This window comes from Alligator mississippiensis, chromosome 4 (genome assembly GCF_030867095.1).
Source record: "Alligator mississippiensis isolate rAllMis1 chromosome 4, rAllMis1, whole genome shotgun sequence".
NCBI lineage: Eukaryota > Metazoa > Chordata > Crocodylia > Alligatoridae > Alligator > Alligator mississippiensis.
This window is the reverse complement of record NC_081827.1, coordinates 95,264,203-95,282,022: the sequence shown is the minus strand read 5'-3', so window position 1 is coordinate 95,282,022 and position 17,820 is coordinate 95,264,203. Positions and strand designations below refer to the sequence as shown.

The 17,820-nt window shown below is 45.0% G+C and overlaps 1 protein-coding gene across 1 annotated transcript in view; it reads left to right on the top strand.

Moving 5' to 3' along the window:
- The first annotated feature begins 11,922 nt into the window (after positions 1 to 11,922).
- The window catches only part of ELK3 (ETS transcription factor ELK3), a 53,685-nt gene continuing 47,787 nt past the window's right edge, over positions 11,923 to 17,820 (top strand). Inside the window, exon 1 of the mRNA XM_006275445.4 lies at positions 11,923 to 12,340. The gene's annotated coding sequence lies outside the window, so the exon portion shown is untranslated. The remainder of the gene's footprint in view (positions 12,341 to 17,820) is intronic.

Genomic DNA, 17,820 nt, shown 5'->3' with positions numbered 1-17,820 from the left:
AACTGATTTTTGAATTAACTGAATTGAGGCATATTATGCTAATTAATATTATTCCTCATGAGCAGCATATGATGCACATGATTTAGATATGGTGTAATAGTTGATTTTCCTGTAAATGTAAAGGTATTATTTTTTGACATGTCAGGTTTTATGATTTTCTGAACGTCTCTTTGTTTTCTCAAGTGTCTTTGCCTGGAGCACGATGATGCTAGGTACAAATTTGACTGCTAGGCTGGTGGGGTTTAAAAAAATGGTTATTATAACTATTTAAATGTTGTTTTCTGATGCTTGTACGTTAATGCTTCTCAATCAAAGTGCTGCAGCTGGTGGGGTTTAAGATGGGGTGGGGTTTAAGGTGCTGCTGCAGCACCTTAGAGTGCCTTGAAAGGCAGGGGCAAATTAATGCATGGCCCTGCCAATCAGGGGCCCTGTGGGACACCAGGGGCAGCACGGCCCAGGCAGGCATCCTGGCCGCAGACATCTGGGGCAGGCAATGTGCACCCTTCCCTTCGGCCGGGCCAGGGGTTAGGGGTGGGAATGGGTGTGGAGCTCTGTGCAGGCAATGGCAGCTTCCCAGGGCTGGCTGTCTGCTGCCAGGAGGCCCCGTGGGCAGCTCCGCTCCCACTCCTGCTATCTGCCATCTGCAGGTGACTGCCGGTGGGTCAGGCCAGGGCCAGGGCTGCCTTCACCTCAGCAGCACTTGCACACCCTGGCTTGCCCCAGATGCACTGAGGAGGTCAGATGGGCCCAGCTGCAGTCCCCTGGAGGGCTCAGAGGGAACCTGCCCTCATCTGGTGGGGGGCCTCCAATTTTCCATTTGCCCAGGATCCCAATAAATCTTAATGTGCCACTGCTGGAAGGGTGCTACGGGATGCCATGTAATGTTAGCACTTTTAGGTGTGAAGACATGATTCACAAGATAAATCCCAGAGGGTGCATCCAGGTGAGTGCGTACATGCATTTGCCCGGGGACAAATAGCAACAGCACATAGTTGTGCTGCTACTACTTGTCCCTAGGGAATGCCCCTGCACACATGCTCTGGTGCATGAAAAATTGCTCCAGGTGGGGTATGGGAGGCTAGAGTCAGCACCTGGACTGGCCCCAAGCAACCTTACCTGGAGTCCTGGGGGCCTCTGGGACCACAGCAGCAGTGAACCAGGTGTGCAAAGCCTGACTGGCAGTCAGAGTGCAGCTCTGGCCAGCCAGGCTCCTGTTTCAGGCAGTGCACATTGCAGCCACGTGTGCTGCCCCACTTTTTTTTGCCCCAATTTTTTCTGATACCAAGAGTTCCTGGTGTTTAATTTTGCCTCCATGCTGCAAATATGCAGCGCAGAGAACCTATTCACATGCACCATGTGTGTTTTGAGGCACCTCAAAAGCCATTTTGATGCCGCAAAGTGCATGTGTGTACCCATCTGGATGCGCCTAGAGATTCCAAATAGGAATCCATAACTTTACAAACATTTTGAGCTGCTGTGGTCTTTCTGAGTTCTTTGCAACAGGAGAATTGCTCTATTTTTTTTGTAGTAAAAAAGTGAATAATAACTAAAAGCTGCCATTTTCTGAGAGGTGCCTTAAGTCCAATGAGGGGTACCTTGAGTCTAAAAAAGGTTAAGAATCACTGTTGTATATCCTAAAGGGAACAGATGAGTGAGCGCTTTTATAAATATAAATAAGATATATCAATACATTAAGTAAATTAGTAAGAAAGTCAAGTACTTACAGAAAATTGCGAAGTGTTTGAGAGAGATGGCCACCAAAGTGAAACCCTCTCTTGTTGTGTGGTAGGTGTCAGGTAATCCCATGCCTCAGGGTTGTTGTTAGTCACCAGTAGGAACTGGGAAGAAAAATTTTACCATTGTGAATGCTGCTGCTTCTGGAATGTTTTTTGTCTTCCTTTGAAGCACTGGGACATTGGCCATAGTTAAGGGCTGGGGATTTCTGACTGGGTTGTGCTCCTCCTCTACTTTGAAAACTGCAAGGTTTCTGGCTAAAGGGTCTTGCTCTTCCACTTCAGGTCATACTGGGCATGTTGTGTCTACGTGTGCAATTAATTTGCAGCAATAAACTCTGGTGTATATTATGCCAGAGTTTATTGCTCTTGGGTACGCTTTTTGAACATGTGCCCAGGACCACAGCACATTGAGCCAGGTCAGAGCAGCCTTGGCTGGCAGGGGGCCCAGAGGGGGTCAGCCTGCTAGCCCAGGGTGCTCTGGCCTGGCTCAACAAGCTACGGAGGGGCTGGCTGGGGCATGAGTGTGCTAGTCAGCTTGTGCCCCAGCCAGTCAGGGCACCATCTACACATGTACTATTGCACACAAAAAACTCTGTGACACCTAATAGGGCTACATGTGTAGACCCCAAGCCATTTACTGTGGAACTAATTAGGCAACACCTCAGTAAATGTCTCATGTAGATGTGCCCACTGATTGCTAAATTTGGGGTCATGAAGGAGTTGCCCCTAGGTCAGACTGGCATGGACTATAGAGGCTTTTCCTTCCTTTGCAGCATGGACATCATCCTTTAATCTTAGGCTCTTCTGAGCGCATATTAATCAAGTTCTTCTGTTATACTGAAGTGGCGGGGCAGTGACAGTGTCCACATTTTCCTTTTTTTTACCAATAGCACGTTATAGAGTGTTATTGGTGTTTCATGTATTTTGCTTTGTACTTGTGTATGACGATTGTTTGTGCAAAAGCCTGCCTGCAGTGCAGGGGACTGGACTTGATGACCCAGAAGCCCCCTCCTCCAATCCTATGTTTCTATCTCTCAAACTAAAAAATATAAAAAATCTAACTATGCATTAACTATGTACTTTGTATAATTTTATTCAGCAACTGAAGTTCTTAGAATTTATGGATGTGAGCTTAAATAGAATGGTTGAGTTGTTGGATTTGATTTGGCTAGAACACCTGAGACCTACAAAAGAAGATCAATTACACTTAGATACTATGGTGATGGTTTCACTAGAAAGTATGGCTAAATTAAGTCAGATCAAAAATTAGGTCCAGGAAAATAGGCAGATGGATTCAGAGAAACCAGATGAAGGCAACTAATGTTCTAGCCTGTGTTTTAATTAATTAGTCTAGAGATGAAACAGTCCAGAAGAACAGACTGAGAGCTTCTACTAAGAAATATAGCGACATCTAAAATCAGTATGGTTAGATTAAGGCTGTGCCATTCTCTAAAACTCTTGAAATCTTCTTCCTGTGTTTACATGGAAATTAAGTATACTGAGAAAATCTAACTAGATGTTGCAGGGTTCTTCAATACACAGCAACATTCACCAATCCCGAAGTGACAGGAAATCATATGCAATACAATTCACTACAGCATATAACTGGAAAGGCTACCCTAACAGAACAACAGGTATACGTGTCAGTTTTAATCAGAACACATTTGGTCACATACTCCCTCTGATATGAAATACAGAGGAAAGCAAAGTGTACCAAAAGAGTGGGAGAGCAGTGGCTCCACTGAATAATCCTCACTGACCTATATGCTTCAGAGTCCTCACTAGTTCTAGCCCATAGTAGCACTTGGGGGATGAGCGTATAGAAAGGAAAAAAACTTGGGAGCAGACATTTTTCCAAAGCATCTCCCCACAGAGTAATAGCAGATTTCTAAGCAAAGCCCAGTGGTAACTCACTTTCTGTCCCTGCAAAATCCATAAAGAGACCTCATAGCAGTGCAGTTCTTACTGGCTAATGCTGCTATAGGAAAAGAGGGAAGCCAAGAAGCAGTGTAGAAGCCCCACTTCTCTTTGGGTGTCCCAAGGTCTGTGCAGCTTATTTGTTTTGTGGTGTGGAGATGCAATTATCCCTTCTTCTGCCCCTGACAGAATGATTAAAGAAGCTCCTGTGCTAAAACTCAGCAGAATATGTGTTCCAGGGAATGTGGTCCAAAGTTCTTAGTATTATTTTAATTATGACAAATAGTTGCTAGATTAAATATTAAGCTACACCATATTCCTCACTTTACACAAGCAGTACCTCACTAGTAATCTTGCAGTTCTGCTCAAGTCTGCTAGACAAGACCCTTTGCAGTTCAGCATAAAACCCAAGCAGAAATAATGATCAAATGTAAATAGCATATAGTCAATCCCTTTGAAACACTCTTGAACTGGTGCTCCTTCCAGCAGGAACTATAGGTTAGCACTTTTGCTCTTGGTAGAGTTATCTTTATGACAAAGTAAAAGCACTGACCACTTGTGAGAAAAAAAGTCCCTGGCACATTTTGAAAGACTAAAATTGTTGGTTATTGACCACATATTTGCCTGGTGAAAAGAAACAGCAGGGACAAAGAAAAGCCAAGACTACTGGGAAAGCATTCATTGATACAACTTTGGGTGTTGACAGATGTAAGAATTGTATCAGTATCAAATGATTCCAATAGAACCCCTTACAATGCAACTGTTATGTCTGCCAGATTCTGTAGCAACAATACGTGTATAGGAAAACCACTGGGCAGGCATCCTGGTATTATGGTAATGGGTGCTGCACAAAATCCTAGATAAATGAGATTGTCATTCCAACTATGGTCATTCCAATATTCTAGGTACCTACCTTACAAAACCTCTTGGAAATGACCCAGGAACTGGGCAGGTATCTATATGTTAGAATTACATTAGAAAATAAGTATTTAATATTCATATCACCAGAGCCCATTATGTTAGGTGCTGTTTAAGCAGATAAAAAATCACAGTCCATGGATGTTTGCAACCTGAGAAAAAACACAAACATGAAGAGAGTGATATAATAAACAAACAAACAAACAAACAAATTCATAGTTATACATTCCTGCTTCAAAAATAAATGAAACTACAGTGCCTTCCAGCCTCCCTCGTTAATTGGCTATATTATATACAAGCAAGGAGAGGTAGTTATCCACTAGAGGTGTGCGAAACGGGCCGTATTTGATTCAGTTTTGGATTCGACCTGAATCAGAGACAGTGATTTGATTAGTTGATTCGGATCACTGTTCCTGATTTGATTCGGCTGAATCCAAATCTGATGATTCGATGCTAATTTGGAGAATCAACAATTCAGCCACAGACACAACTTTAAATGTTTTTTTCTACGTACCTCGAGGTACCAGGCATGGCTCGTGAATGCTGCAGTGCTGGGGTGGATGGAGCCTCCCACAGGAATGCAGGGGGCCCCCCCGTGTGCTCAGTGACAAACCTGGAAGTGGACCAGAAGTACTTCCGATCTACTTCCAGGTCCACTGCTGAGCACGCAGGGGGGCCTCCTGCATCCCTCCACCCCAGCAATCAGCCGTGTGGGGACCCCGGGTGCCCCCCAGACCCAGGAGGCCAAGCCAGAAGGTTGCAGGAGGGCCCCCCCTGCGCACTCTCCAGCAGAGCCAGAAGTGGACCAGAAGTGTTTCTGGTCCACTTCCGGGTCTGCTGTCAAGTGCGCTGGGAAGCCCCATGTGCTCTTGTGGGATGCTCCATCCACCCCATCATTGCAGCATTCATGAGCCGCATAGTACTTTGAGGTGTGTAGAAAAAACATTTAAAGCTATGTCTATATCTGAATCTTTCAGAATCTCCCCGAATCGAATTGAAGAGTTCCGATTTGATTTGGAGAGATTAAAGGGTCTCTTGATTTGATTCAGATTTGGAGATTCGACTGCCAAATCAGGCTGAATCTCTACCGAATCAAATCAGGGACAGAAGCTTCACACAGCCCTGTTAGCCACATCAGTCAGGCAGGAGGCAGGGTAGAGGTGCACCATATAGGCCAAGTCAGAGATGCATAAGCTTTCATGTACCTGGGCTCATTTCATCAGATGCTTTCAGCTTTCAGTATCTGATGAAGTGAGCTTGGCCTCACAAAAGTTTATGCATCTCTGATTTAGTTAATTTATAAGGTGCATCTCTACTCTGCCTTCTATTTTATACACGTGATGGCACATTTAGGGAAAAAATGGCACATTTAGGAAAAAATAGTAATGCTATTAATTTATTTACTATTTATATTACAAAGAGACCAGAGGTCAGAGCAAAATTATGCTCAGTCCTGAATCAACAAAGATGGAGAGATGTACCTCACCATAAAGAACTAAAATGGACTGCAAGAACAAAGTAAAACTGGCATGACATTTGGATTGGCTAATTACAGGAAAGCACAAGATTTAAGATCAATGTTAAAAATACAGTTAAATCTACCCCACAATACAGATACAAACTGGTTTCTTAATGGTGGTAGACTAATAAAAATGAAGTAAAATTATAATAAGCTTCTTTGGGCGCATCCAGATGAGCATGCACATGCTTGTTGCCCAGTCTCAAACCCCTCATGCGGGAATGAAAAAATGTTCCCCGCACTGCAAGTTTGCAGCACGGGGAGAAAATATATCCAGGGGTTTAAAAAAACTGCTCCACAGAAGAGTGGAGCAAGGCACAGTCCCAGACCGTGCCAGGGAGTCAGTCCTCCAAAAGAGACACTCTGGTATCAGCCAGAGAGTCTCTTTCGTTCTCCTGCTGCCTCGGCCCCCAGCGCTGTCCAAGGTAAGGTGGGGGGTGGCAGGGGGATGTGGTGGGGGTTGGGGAGTGGCAGGGGGGATGTCCCCGGGGCTGCAGGGGGTATGGAATCAGCCCAGCCCCGTGCGGCTCGCTAGTCCAGCTTTGCACCAGAGCAGGTTGCAGGGCTCCGGGAGACGCTCACAGGACCTGTGCCTCCCGGAGCCGTGTGACCCACTCCGGTTCAAAGCCGGACTAGTGAGCCACATGGGGCTGGCCCAGGTCCTGCTGAGTGCCACGTCCCCGCAGGGACAACAGGGCAGAGGCAGGACCTGGCGAGATGTTCAGGGACCACGTGCTATGCCCAGCTGGGTGCTGCCGGCCCTGGGCCCCTCTACCGCCTGACCAGGCTGGGCCCTTGGTGGCAGGACCTGGTGTGGCACGTGGGGACCATATGCCAGGCCCAGCCAGGTCCTGCCAGCCTTGGTCCCCTCTGCCACCTGGCTGGGCCATTCCCATGGTGGCAGAACCTGGCCCTGAGGCTGCAGGACCTGTCTGAGTGTGGCGCAAGGTCCCCATGTGCTGTGCCTAGTCCTGCTGCCATAGGCCCAGGCTGGCTGGGCGGCAGAAGCAGCCCCAGGGCTGGCAGGACCCATCTGGGCACAGCGCACAGTCCCTGCACATCATGCTGGGTCCTGCCACCGTGGGAATGGCCCAGCCAGGCGGCAGAGGAGCCCCAAGAGCAGCAAGACCTGGTTGGACCCAGTACGCAGTCCCCGCATGCCGCACCAGGTGGCAGGCCACCATGGCCTGGCCCAGCCAGGCGGCAGAGAGGCCCCAAGGGTGGCTGGGCCTGGCATGCAGTCCCCACGTGATGCGCCGAGTCCTGCCTCCATGGGGAATGGCCCGGCCAGGCAGCAGACAGGCCCCAAGGGTGGCAGGGTCCTGCTGCCATGGCTCAGAGCACCCTACTCCCACTGCTGCTGCTAAAGGTAAGTTATGGACCCTGGGTGGGGGGGCCAGGGCCCTCCAGGGGGAGGTGGGACCCTGGGCAGGGGGGCTGGGGCCCTGTGGAGGCGGGGGCATTCCATGTGCTGTGGGGGGGGCTGCACCCTGTGGGGGCCAGGGGACCCACCCCTCCTGAGCAGCCCCCCCACAAGGTCCCCCACACCCACAGTCCCCCCAGCAATCGCTCCACACCTACTCACACACCAACCCACATCCCTCCACACACACCCACACACCTTCCCACCACCTTCCTGCAAACACCACATCCCCCCATCACACACCCATCATGTGCAAAGAATAACAAAAGTACACATCAATACGTATAGGTTTTTAGAATTTATTTTATCATGATGATAGAGACACTGGTAGGCTTCCACATTGCTTTAACATTGTAAATATACCAACACAGCATTGCCCAATTGATCGCGCTCTCTCTCTCTATATATATATATGTATGTGTGTGTGTATAGAGTGGTCTTTTGTTTTAATTGTGGAAAAGCATGGATTCTGGGGTATTTTTAAAAATGGATTTGGGATGCTGCTACAGCAGTCCAGCTGACACAAGGGGTAGTGTCCCCAGGTACGAAGTGGCCAGCCCCAGAAGCTCTTGAGAGCGAGTAGCCCTGAGCTGCTTGCCAGGGCAGCTTTTTGTATGGATGGGGCCAGGACAGGGCAGCTTTTTATACTTCTGGGGACAGCACAGGTGCTGGCCCCAGGCTCTAGCTCCCCCTGGCTGCAGATCTGGGAGGAGCCAGGCAAGGTTATTTTGCCTCAAGTGGCACAATTTGCTCCACAACTAAGTACATGTCTGAGCACGTGCGCCAAGGCAAAAAGCTCTGGCTCAAATTTGCAATGCTTCTATTTGAGCTGCTGCAAGTGCATGTGCTTACATGTGTGGACACACCCTTTAGGGACTGTTTGGGACAACCTCTCATGGTAGAAGGGCTGTTTGCATAGGTTTTATGGCTCTTAGATAAATAGGAATTTCTTCGGTGTATATGACCTTTTGTGGATTCACACTGCCTCACCAGCTTTGGAGTTCCTTTTGACAGTAGCATACCTTACATTGCTGCTATGGAGCTAGACACTGGTTCATTCCACTTTATTTATTTCTGAGATGCACAGCTGCTAAACCAACCTGAAGCACTGAACCACAGACTTCCAAAACAGAGAATGAGTCTTTACAGATTGAGGAGAACAGTCAGGCTTTACAGTGGAATGGTACATATGAAGACATGTAATATATCTCACCAGCAGAATACACTAATTCATCACTAGTGCTCATGATGTCTATGCTAACAAACTATTTTCCTATAGCCGACTTTTTATACAAGACAAAGTCTCCTATAGCATGCTCACTTACATTTTTCTCTCCTTGTCATGTTTTTTTTTTTTTCTTAAGGTACCCATGGGACTTAGCATAGTCATCCATACATACGGAAGGTGTTCCTTTTAACCACTGTCCCATACAGTAAAGTGAGTACACACAGAGCACACACAAAATGTTTCAAAAAGATATTTCTACTTTTTGTCAACTAACAGCCCTGTTATTTGTAACTGACCCCACCCAAAACCTCAGAGTTTTTCAGCTACCAACAGAACTTCCCCAAATCCGTATGGTTCCAACAAATCATAGTTGCCTTTCTCCAGTAAACAAATTAAGCCCTACACTTTCTTCTTCACTGTTTACAGCTTACCTTTAAAAATGCCACATACACTGTCTAGGCACATCTTTCTCTCAGCATGGAGCCCTTGTATAAGCTTCCTAGGCTTTTCTTTGGATCAGCACAGGACTTCAGTTTCCACTGCTGTTAATATGGCACTTCTATAGCACACTTTATAAAAGAAATATACTTTATTTGAAAACAAATCTTTTTAGGAGCAGAACATTATATACCTGTTGAAAGAGAAAAGAAGGCACTTGCTTGTTTTGGAGAAGTAATACTTGTTTTGAAAGAACATGCTCCCCTTCTGTCTCTTCACCAAGGATTGGAAACAGCTCTGGGCAGTCTTGGTGTGTCCATGTTCCAGCTCTTAAAAGACATTGGTTAACTATATTGTAAGTCCAGGAAAAATTATGCCAGCACCTCAAGTTGCTGCTAGCTAACCATCTTAATGATAATGGTGCCTTGACTACACGTCTGTCTCTCTCCCAAGCCCTCTTTTGCACACTTGTACTAGCAAAATGGAGATTGACTTCTGTGTCCTAAAGATCTACTGTAATGCTTTTTAAAAAAAAAGGTTGTGTCCAATGCATATTTTATCCAGAATTCGTAACTTTTTAAAAGGTGTACCAACATTTTTATTTATCTCCAAATTCATGAGGTCTTAGTGGATTCCAAATATGTATTCTAAAATTCAGTATGAATCCTGAAACAGGTTTCTTTAAAACAAACAATGTTATGTATATAGTCTATGAAATAATTTCACTTTACCCAATGTTGCTATTTGACAGATAATTGGGAACCATAATGTGAAACATCTATCTGGTCTTCATAAGAGAGACCCACAATAAATGCCCATTGTCAACAGTCAAGGTGCTAATGACATATGCTCAGTGGCAACTGTGACGATTTCCCTATTTTTTTCATCAAAACATTTTAACTGCAGCTAAAATTAGTGAAGATAATCATAACTTATGTGTTCTTTCATAGTATGAACATTTTTAAATTCCACTTACTCTGAATGATAAATTGTGTTACTTAAAAAAAAGTAACAACAAAGTAATGCTTCAATATATAATTATTACTTTTGAGCATCCTTGATGTGCTTGTAGGTTCAATCAAACCAGAAGCAGCATAGCATGGCTACATTTGATACACAGAAAGACAGCATCATAATGGCAAACAGTAGAATCTTATGATTTTTAAGAGAGAGGAGTCTGAATCAAAACCTTCCATTTCTATCCCCAACGCCATTCAAAATCTGAACCCAGGTCTGAATTTAACTCAGACCCGGGATATTGGATCCAGATACTACAACTTTAGTGCACCTCAGTTTATGAGGTCTGTGTGTATGTGTTTTCCATTTGTTTTCAATACTAAATGTTGCTATTGTAGCTTGTAGTGCCTGTCTCTGAAAAGCAGACAGCCTATTCTGCAGGGTACTGAATGCCCCCCATCCTCCCTGGAAGCTGAGTAGGGTTGCCAACTCTGAATTTTTTCCGGGAGGTTTCTGGGATGCCAATGCGTCTGCAACACATGATGCAACCATGCCTGCGTGCTTACATATATCAATTACGGATTATGGTGCATAGACTTTACTCCAGGAAGGCAAATGCACATTACTATTACATTTTAAAAACCCACTGGACTGCTGTTTAAGTCAGATTCAACATGTAATATTTATTTTAATGAATGCCGTATCATTTATCTCCTGGGTGACTCTCAGCAGCCTCCTGGAGATTTATATCTATTTTTATTTTTATGGAAATTTTTTTTGCGTTTCAAGCCAAATCAGCCAAATCAATTCCAAATCCGTGAATCATTCAAGAACCAAATATGGCCCTACTACTAGCAAACATCCTCTACCCCCACCTGGGGCTTCAGATATTTTCAAATCCTTTGATGGGCATCCTATGTGCAGGCCCAAGCCTAGAGGCTTGGGGTTCGGATGCCCCCAGGTTTCACTTGCCCTCAGCCACATGGCTGCAGGAGCAAGCTAGGGAGGAGTCTCCCAGTTTCATAAAGTGGGTGTAAAGCCAAGATCTTTCCACTGGAAATAAAAATGGGAGGATAACTATCAGAGCCATCCCTAGGGGTGTGCGGGGCCGGTGGGTGGTGAGCAGCCAGAGTGCGGCATGGGGGTAGGGGAGGATCAAGCAGCCAGAGCAGGGAGTTGGGGGCCGGGGTGGTGAGTGGCCGGAGCACAGCACGAGGTGGGGGGTGGCAAGTGGCTGAAGCACGGAGCCAGCAGCACGTGATAGCCACAGTGGGGCCTGTACAGTATTGTCTGTGGGCCCCCCAAAGCAAGGGGCCTGGGGCGGTCACCCTGATTTCTCCCTCCTTAGGACGGCCCTGGTAACTATACATTATCTCTGCCCAGGTACTAACCCATGTCAGAAAAGTGGTTATCCCCTGTCCCTGGGAAACTCACTGCGGGGATCATGGTGTTTCCTGTAACCCCAGGGCAGTCCTGGAGAGTTGGCAACCCTGACGCTGAAGGTGTTCAATATTTGGCTGCACCCACTACAAACTCCTTGGGACAAGGGGTGTGACTCCTCCAACCTCTTGTAGAGCAGCGAGCCCGTGGTGGGTGCTTAGCAAATAGGACCTAAGACACAAATGGCTCATCTTTGTCATCTCAGAGCCATTCTTTTGAGAAAAGCCACTTATTTTGCAAAGCCCTCTTCATGCTTTTAGTAGCGGCGGTTGATGGGCCAAGTTTGCTGAGCTGGGTTGAAGCTCCTCCCCGGGGGTGTAGAACAGGAAGAGGTGGAGGTCAGAGGGAGCTGCTGGAGCTGTGTGTGTGTGTGTGTGTGCCCACAGAGTTACTGTTACCATTTTACTATGTGTGTGTCTTATATTACAGCAATGCTGCACATCAGTGGCCAGAGAGAGGGGAGAGGGGAGGAAAAGCCTGTTTACACAGACTGCAAACCGCCTGGGGAATAATGCAGGAAAGGAAGTGAGCCGGCTCTCTGTCTGACTGCTCCAACTTCCTGCTCTCTCTCTCTCTCTCTCTCTCACGCACACCAAGGGGGGAAAAAAAGAAGGAAAAAAAAAAAAAGGGAAAAAAAAATCCGGATCTCATTACAAGAGCAACAGAGCGTTTGCAGGAGGACTGTCAGCATGGAAAACCAGGGGATTTTAGCCAGCTCCCTTTAAACGACAAGGAGAGATCGGGAAAAGCCCGGCCAATTCTGGGTAGGTGCAAGGGCGGCTGGGCTGGGGCTGAAGGAGCGCGACAAAGTTTTGTTTTTTTTGTGGGGGGGGGGGGGTGTGTGCAAAGCGTGTGTGGAGGGGAAGGGGGAACTGGACGGGGGGCGGGGGTGTGGAGGGGAAGCGAGAACTGGACGGGGGGTTGTGTGCGTGTCCGAAGTGTGTGTATGTGCACAGTGTGTGTGTGTGTGTGTGTAGGGGCAGGGGAGGTGGGCGGCGGGGTTGTGTGTGTGTGAGGTGGAGGTGGGAGTGGGAGTGGGAGGGGTGCGGACGGGGCAATGGGGCGAGAGGCCGAGGGCGGAGAGGCCGGAGGAGCCGCAGGCCCGGGTCGCGCCGGGTGCCCCGTCCCCGAGGCGGCGGCGATGTGGCGGGCAGGGCCCGCGCGGGCTCGCAGCGACACGGGCCCGGGCGGGGCAGGGCAGGGCCGGGGCCGGGGGCCGCTCGCGGGGGGCGGGGGGAGCGCACCCCGGGGCGCCCACGCGGGCTTTGTGCGCCGCGCCCACGCCGCGGGGCCGGGGCCGGTGGGGCCGGGCTCCTGTAGCCGCTGCGAAGGGGCTTTAAAGAAAGGGGGGGAAAGTGTCGGGAGAGTTTCTGGCTTGTCTGGAAACAGCAAGACTAATTGCCATGCGCTTCCGGTTTGAAACTGGCAGCAGACAACATCTTGAAAATGAGTCACTGCAGCTCACAAAGAAACTGTGGTTTTCTCCTCCCCAGGTTTATGTATTTGCTCCCTTTACAGTTTCCTTTGTAGTCTTTAGCCTTCTCCTCCCCCACTTTTTTTTTTTTTAGCTCCCCCCAAACCCTAATTCCTCCCCCTCCACCCACCCCCTTGGCTCATTTTGATACTTTTAATTTTTTGGCTGATGAAAAGGAGAGAGGGAGACAGAGAAAGGGAAAGAAAGTGGAGAGTTGTTTTTGGATCTGGCTTTGCTGAAGGTTTAGAGAGACTCTGATGCTGCAGGGGGAAAAAGTTCCCTGAATTTTCCACTGGCTGCAGGAAGAGAGCCCATTTAGTCATGGCTAAGCAATGTCTGCACACACACCAACTAATCTCATTAGGAGTTTCCGTTCCCTAACACAGGAGGGTTTTGTGAAGCCCCGTCAGCCTTTCTACCAGGGCAGTTGAAAGGGAGACAAGTTACATCTTTATTGGCTTGGGGGTGTGGGGCTAAGGGGTGTCTGTACCACGCAGCATCTTGTCTGTTGTGAAGGCTTCGACTTTGGGGCTGGAAGGGGGGCAACGCTTTCAACTGAATTTCCAAACTGAAGGTTTAATTTATCTAATGTGTTGCAAAGTCATCATTGGTTTCAGAGATTTAAGCTCGAATGTAATTTAGACATAAGTAGTTTTCCAAGGGGATATTCCAGAGGTTGCACTGGACTAGATGTGCCCCAGATGACTCTCGGGATCATATGCAATTGTAAGATTGGTTTTCGGTCAAAATGGCACTCTTACCTGCCACAACACTGTGGTGGTAGGTGCATTAACATAGCACGGGGGGGGGGGGGGGTGCTATATGGCAATGTGTAGTATTGTCCTTTTATATCATTAATTTACAAATGGTATTTAATCCATGCATGTGCCTTTCAGCCTGTGTGACTTGGGTAATGACATTAGCACCATCACTATTATTCTTATTATAGAGGCCATGAGAAAAAGGTGCTATTCAGAATGGGGACCACACTGCATAGGCAGAAAGATATTCTCCAAGGTCCAAAAAGCTTAGGTTACACTATAATTGCAAGTAGCAGGTTATACAAAGGGAGCGTGAAGGAGACAAAGAACATGTCTTGCCATACAAGTGTTTTCTGACTTTTAAGAAGTATCCCAAACCATTGACCAAATATTGTGCAGTGCGAGAGAGAGAAAACTGATGGGTTATAATATACATGTGGTAATTACAAGTTTTCTCATTTGACATCCTTTAGTTAGTAAATCCCATGCAAAAGGCAAGGAATGTCTTGAATGTCAGAATTCATAACTGTATTGCACATCTTTTTGAGATGATCTATACCACTTCCTTTATTTTCTGTGTTTATTCTGTTAATTTTTTCAGTACAGAAATGTTTTTCATAGATGTCATAGATTTTATAGACATTAGGGCTGGAAGGGACCTCGGAAGATCATCGAGTCCAGCCCCCCGCCCAAAGGGCAGGAAGTCAGCTGGGGTCATAGGATCCCAGCAAGATAAGCATCCAGTTTCATCTTGAAGGTGTTCAATGAAGGCGCTTGAACGACCTCCGGTGGCAGGCTGTTCCAGACCTTGGGGGCTCGGACAGTAAAGAAATTCTTCCTTATGTCCAGCCTGAAACGATCTTGTAGTAGTTTGTGACCATTCGACCTCGTCATCCCTTGGGGCGCTCTGGTGAACAAATGTTCCCCCAGATACTGGTGGTCACCCCTGATAAACTTGTAGGTGGCCATCAGATCACCCCTGAGCCTTTTTTTGATTCATGCTACCTTATGAAGCAACTTTATGGTGGTTTAGTACCCACTAGAGCCAGATTATTTTATGTATGGGAATACAAAGCTTTAGAAACAATGCATCAAATACAGAAAATACCTGATCACTGATCTTCCATCAGACATGATTTTTAGGCAGTAAAAGTTATTTTCCTCTTCAGAGAGTTTGCCCTTCTATAAAAACACAACTTTTCAAAAGACAAATGTGAAATGTCCCCAAATGTGTTGGGCATTAACTAAAAAGATCAAGCTATACTTCATGTAACGTGCACAATGATAGCTAATACTAACCATTACCTCTGTGTGAAATGTGCACTTTATAATTTACCTATTACATTAACTATTATTGGAATTCCAAAATCACATCTGTTGAATCACTACAGGCTACACATATGTAGAATATATGTGCACTATATAAATTTTAATTCAGAATAAGTAAAACCATCTTGATAGCCTCATACATAATGATATATTGCTATTTTACATACATCATTTGTATGTTCTAGACACTTGAAAGATTCAATAAAAGACAATCCATAAGTATGTTCAAATAGTATTCATCCACTCAAGCAGTATGAGAAAAAGGTCACATTTTATTTTCTTCAACTCTTGAATGATGTGATACCCCCCTAAATTACAAAATGTCTTTAAAATGTTTGCTTGTATTATAAAGATTACTGCATGCCTTAAATCTTTTGATTATAAATTTAAAACATTTGAGAAAAAAAAATCAATAGTTACTTAATGCTGTTGATATTAGCCTAACATAGTGTCAAAGTTGCATGCATTTTATTTTCTTCTCATTATATCTATAAATAGAGACAGTTCCATGAGTTGTACAAGGTAAAGAAAAAACTTGCATCCTGTAGAAATCATGTACTCTTTTGATATCACAGAATCCAGTCACTTACAGGTATTAAACTGACACAAAAATAGAAACTTAAAAATATGCAACCTTCTTATTAATAGGTTGAAAAACACAGCACACATGGACTTTTACTTTTTCATATCCTTTTATCTTGAGACAACATCCATTTCCCTTTCACACCTTAAAGTAACATACTACTTACCAATTCATAATCATTCTTTTTTCTCTAGTCACTTGATGGTATTTAAAATAGACTAAGCGCTTCACTCCAAAGATTGGAGGTTTCTCTCTTTTTATCCACTTGATCTGATTGTGTCAGCTGTACCCTCTCTGTACTGCCATCTTTGGAAAGTGCTAACCTGGGAAACATATGACAGAGGCATGGTTATAGGAGGGTAATAAGGATCAACACATTCAACGTGACAGACACTGAAGTACAACACAATTTAAATGTTTTGTGTTGTAACAGAATCATTACAGAACAAAAGCATTAATTTGATTGACAGATGTATGGAACCTCCAGTTTTATGGAGCACTATAAGCACCCATGTGACGTATGATGCATAGGGAAGCCAAGTGATGCAAGATGCATGAACAATATGGGTGCGGAGTCTTAGTTTTTGGGACATGCATTTGCCATGATGCCCTATCAGTTTCAGGAGACTAAAAAGCAGCCTAAAATATAAGACTTGTCTAAAAAAACTGGGATTGTGGTATTTGTTAGAGGAGGCCCAATGTACAGTTATCTGTAAAACTTGTTACCTCCAAAAAGTGTAATTATTAAAAACTTTCTACCCCTCCCACGATCATCAATTAGTACAATGGCAATTAAAAAAAACAAAATAAATTTGGACTGATCACACACATCAAGAGCCTTCCTCTGGTGCTCTTAGTCCAAGTCTATATTCTGTCTGAATATTAACAGGCTGTTGCTTGTGCGATTTTAAAAGCATGCTGTGCTGAAAATCTAACTGCTGGTTTGTTGTGTGGATTTTTTTCCTCAACATTTTCCACAATAGGGAATCTTATAGTCCTGAATCATGAGACAGATGTTTACTTGGTCTGTGGCTTGCTAAATGAATCAACTAATATTCTGGAGACTGTTGAAAGCTCTTGAAGGACTGAATATATCTGTTCTCATGTTGAACTATTTTGTTGAATTATGTATGATTTAAGAATTAGTCATAATTTACAGCAGAATTTCAAGATGTAGTAACAGGAAGTCCAGCTCACTACACATCAAAATAAAATGCTAAATGTATGCAAAAAAAACCAGATGAAACATGCAGAATACCTTGTACACGCACTTTCTGAAAAGAAAACACATTCTTCACTTCACAGCTGCCTTCTTACAGCATTACTTAAATGGTTATATTTGGATAGTTATATTTAATGGCAACTACACCAGAAGTCAAGTTTTTTAAGGATTTACTTGTAAGAGTAGTTTTTAGTTGAAAATTGTTTTCAGAAAATACTGCATTGCATTTCTAAGTGCAACATAGAAACAAAAAGCCCATCAACAAGAAATGAATACGATTGTATCACTGACCCCATAAATACTGGTTAATTCAGTATAAATGAATACCCATGAGTGCATACCCATGTATGTCCTTCTGGTAAAGTTTTTATTTTAAAATTAGAATGGTGTGCTGAAGCCTATCCTAATTGGTGGTCTGTTCCATTACTTTGAGATGGCCAGTATCTCTCAGCCTCTTATATACTGCACATTTTAAACATAATTTATGTACATCTACCACAGTGGGCCAAGTTTACTTGAACACAACCAAGTTAAACTCCCTAGAAGTAATTTTTATGGACTGCTATAGCATCATGCCTGTTAATACCACCTTTACTTTTGGCCCATTTGCTCTCAGGATGCTGCTGCAGTCTGCTTTCTCCCAACATATCTACAGAATGGCATCTGTGCACTTTTAAGCAGTGGAAACCACATGGAAAAGAGTTAATTAAGGATTTCCATGCTGCCACATGCTAAACATGGATGGATTGATATGGCTCAGGGTCTGCTGAAGATGTGGGAGAAGGAATCCTATTGCAGGCCACAAATTGCTGTGCAACTAATCTCTGACTCTGTCAAGCACTTAAGTGCTCACTTAATTTTCAGCATGTAATTAT